General features: G+C 47.3%; 1 pseudogene; it reads right to left on the bottom strand.

Annotated features, from left to right (window-relative positions):
• Positions 1–252: 252 nt before the first annotated feature.
• LOC146193439 (alpha-(1,3)-fucosyltransferase C-like) lies at positions 253–1,338 on the bottom strand (annotated as a pseudogene).
• Positions 1,339–4,355: the final 3,017 nt, after the last annotated feature.

Genomic DNA, 4,355 nt, shown 5'->3' with positions numbered 1-4,355 from the left:
ATACTCCGCAACGCAAAGAGAACAGCCAATTCGGAATAAGCATCAACTAGTGCAATTTGTGAAATATGACTCCTGGTGTCGTTTTCACGTGGTTTTTACAACCGTGAGCCACGCATGAATCATCCAAGTTTTTTTTGACCGTGTTACATTCTGCTCACGTAAACAACCACCACTTGTCCGTGCGTTCAGTGGGCGCGCTTTGCAGCAGCTGGCTTGCTTTTCTACACCCCCCCCCCCCCCCCACTATTTGGTGTCCTAGAGGCTTCACTCGACGGGCAATCTTTCCACACCAGCAGTTTTTTCTACAAGCTCCTTGGTTAGGCCTCAGATGCGCCCCCTTCGGCAACGGCCTCCATCTTCCCACCAGGATCCTATGTCACCGTAGAAGGAGTGACTTTGATTGTTTGAGGAACGGTGCATCTTTTTGCAAAGCTCACAAAAGCTCCAGTCAAAGCTCACGTCTTGATATTCTTTCCATTTAAAATAGGAATTGTACGCTGAAAAGTTTTTCGATACAGTAATGAGGTGTTCAGCAAGCACCTTTGGCGATGGGAAATCAAGAGCATTGATATATGAGTTTGGGGGCGCGATTTTGCTGTAATTGGCGCCGCCAAATACTATTGGCACAATGTGATACTTGAGTGGAATGAAAAATTTCTCCGTTGCATATTCGACGCACAGATAATTCTCAAAAGAAAGCATATAGAAATAGGTACGCTCAAAGTGTTCGTAGCATTCATTCTTGCGTGATATAGAGCAGTTGTAGTGACCGCATTTACCGTAAACGTCAACTTGCAGGTGCTTCTGTAGTTCGACAACAAAAGCTTCGCGTCTACTTTCGGTCGTGCAGTGGCTGGCCACCCAAACAGCAATTTTTCGTTTCCCTATCCAAAGGGAAGTAAGGTTTTTCTTTGAGGTGAGAGGGACAGGGCGAGGAACAATTCTGCCATATGGGACATGAACATCGGAGTCTGACCGGTATGTCATAGTCCAGTTAAATATATCTTTTGTGTAAGCGAAATATGGAAACTTTGTGTACGATGGGGACTCCATGAGGTAGAAGATCCACCTTTACGAGTGAGAACGGTAGGAGGGCAAATCGTAAATGGTCATGTCGCGGACATGAAACACAACCGCTTCGCTGGAAGCCAGTAGTCGGCGGTCATTGGTGACCAGGAATGTGACGCAGCAGTTGTGGGTAATGTCTTCGGCGGTCCGGTTGTTATTGAGCTTTCCGTACCAGGATCTAAAGAATGGGGTCCACAACATGATTCGTGGTAATCGAAGTCCAGAACGATCACCCCGGACTCGCTTAACGTCGTACAGAGATCCATACATTATAGCGACGAGCACTACGGATAGGACCATCCACTTGATAACGCTGGTCGGTGTGCTGAATTTTCCAGTGAAGGCTAAGCAGCTAGCACCTGCAAGCAAGATGATAACAAAATTCAATCTGCCTCAGCAGTTCGAAAAAACAAGCCATCAGTGCACAATAAAACGCCAGAAGCAGCATCGTTAGGGCTCTTACATTTCACGACTGCGACAATTTGTATACGATTATAAAGCGGACAATGTACTGTGAACTGATCGAATTAATTAAAATTAGTTATGTTGTCCAGGGTGGCTAAGAATATATAGATATAAGGAATAAGTGGAACGTTAACCTTCTCTATTAGATATTAGGCTCTATAATGTTCTCTGGAAAATATTAGGAAGTCGAATGATATATTACAACACATATGCAGGAAATCAGTCGTCGTCATTGAGGTTGGAGGTATACTGACCAGGTGTAGATGCACCGCCTGAAGCAGAAATATTATTGTTGCGAAAGCAACATTACGACAGGTTTCGCCTCATCGCGTAGCCGGTGGCCGGTTGGCATGAATAGTATTGAACAGCCGTTGCCTAGCAAGCTTTTCAGCCAAGCTCCGCCAGATGACGCCGTTGTTGGCGCCGCGCCGCTGTTTCTCGCCACTGTCAGATGTTTTGCCTAGTTTTATTGCGAAAGCAACCCTTCGACGGCCAAAACCAAGACCTCGGATGGCCGCTGCTACGCCGTGCACCTGAAGAGGTGTAGCTGTGGTCTCTTCACACACAAAAAAAAGATTGCCTCCACGGGGATTTGAAACTCCATCCCTGACATCCTTGGATTCCCAGCAGAGCGGTTTAACCAACTGAGCCACGCCTGGGACTGTGAATAGTGCGTCTTAATTCTCTTTATCTGACGTGAGGATCATAGTAGTGATTACATTCTTGTCAGCGGTGTGTTTTCGGAGAGCGTGTACTCGGCAAGAGAGCTCACTCGGGCCTCTCTTTTCATGTTGGTCAAATATTTAGAGGAATCTCCCAAGGGAGAGTAGATTTCTAATAAGGAAGTATTTGCGCATTGTCATCCACCCATGCGCAACCATGCCGCTAATAAGGAAAGCTATACAGATTTCTCAGAAACTTTGTAGTTCAAGAAAAATTCGCCCTGATCTGGGGATCAAACCCGGCACCACCGCCTTTCCGGCGCAGTCGCTCTACCGACTGAGCCAACCAGGACGGCTAGCAGAGGAGATGGTAGGGCGAGAGTGACTTGATCCATAACTCGAAGTGTGAATGATGACTCGAAGAGGGTGACATTAGAATCAGCCTGCCATGACATTTGGATTCCCGTCACCCCTATGCCACGGGCAGTAGCTGTCAACTCGGGTCGCTCCTTTCATATGGGAGGGTGGTATCAGAATCACTCTGCCGGAACCGTTTGCATTTTTGTTACCCATACGACACGCAGAGACGTCCATACGGCTCAGTTGAAGCATGACTGTATGTGGGCTGGTAGCTTACGTTCTCGCGTCACACCCTAAAGGATGACCTGATGTATTCCCAATAATGTAGCACCTTGCACTGATAGGCCGTCACAGGGGAAAAACGTAGCAGGCAAAACAAGCTTCCATCGTTGCTTTCGCAATTCAACTAGGGTTAACCAGAGGTACGCAACAGGTAACATTCAAAATTGCTTCTAATCCATCATATGCACGAAGCAGGATCCACCTGCTTTTTTTTTTGCTTGAGCCATATCATGGTCTTTTGAAAAACGTTGTCTTCATGCACTCTTCTAGAAGTATTAGAAATGTACTTTTAAAATAACATGCCGTTCAGAACATGCTTTTGCGACACATGTGTGAAAAGAACAACGTAAACTAGGGCTCTGGAGTATATACAAAATGCAACATGGTGGTGAAATTGACAAAGATAGCAAACGATCAGACTGGCTTTGCACCTAAATGGATGCTGTATTATGTGACTTGCGCCCGTAAAAGATCTAAGCAATATGATGCCGGCGATAGCCGCAAGCGTGCTCGATTCCCATTGTGATGACCAGCATTGTTCAGCGCCTTCCAGAGTGCAGACATGTTTTTTGTGCTCTTTCTTTTTTTCTAAGGATGTTGGCGATCTGCCAGATTCCTTGGAGCTGTGACAGGAACACACTGGCTGCACATGGCAGTAACCGCTGGGATTTCCTCTTTGATGCTGGGTGTAGTTTGTATCACCCATGTCACTGGTATAAGTACTTCATGCGTGCTGGGGCCGCGCTGGACCTAGTATTCATTTGTAAAGGGAGCTGAGGATACTAGAAGCTTTGAACAGAGGTGTAAAAAAAATATATTGTTCCTACAAGCGCTGTTTCCTTGGAAGTAATTGCACAACTGAATAAAAAATGAATTGGTTTCTGCTGTAGCTATCTTATGTGACCCCAATGTCAGCCGCTCTGGTCCTCGCATCATCCACTGGAAAGTTATGCGCAACTAAAAAAAAAGAAAGAAATTATTGTAGGCAACGATCACAAACTTCAAACGTTTTCTTCAAGGTACTCCTACACGGTGAATACCGCTAAAATGCCCACTGCTGACTCAAACCGCAGGCTGCAGACAAGGTTTAGGCAACAGCCAGTGTTTACCCCACACCGGCTGCTATGATCAGGCTTGACGCCACGGTGCGTGCGGCTCCTGCAGCAGTCGACGACTCGAGTCGAGCAGCTTCCGGCCAGCGCCTGATCTCCCTTTACGAGCTCCGGTGCAGCGCTGCGTGGCACCTGCGCACAGAGAAGAAGCCTCAGGGTCGGGCAAGCCAGAGCACAGCCTGGTGCCAGCACCCGAAGACAACAACCTCTCGTCTCCCCCTCTCTCTGCAGCAGATTCGAGGGGTAGACCGGTGCGCTAGTTATTGGAGCTCTTGCCGTCAACTGCTGCGCCTCCGAATTAGACAGTACCAAGTACCAAGTATTTCCTCACCTATAAAAGAATGCGCGCTGCTGCTTGTTGATGGCAACCGTTGAATCGTCCGTCTAGTGCTGTTCTGCTCGCCAG

This window comes from Amblyomma maculatum, chromosome 4 (genome assembly GCF_055883805.1).
Source record: "Amblyomma maculatum isolate TAMU_Amacu chromosome 4, ASM5588380v1, whole genome shotgun sequence".
In the NCBI taxonomy this organism is placed as follows: Eukaryota; Metazoa; Arthropoda; class Arachnida; order Ixodida; family Ixodidae; genus Amblyomma; species Amblyomma maculatum.
Note: the sequence above shows the minus strand (reverse complement) of the source record. Positions and strands in the feature narration are given on the sequence as shown.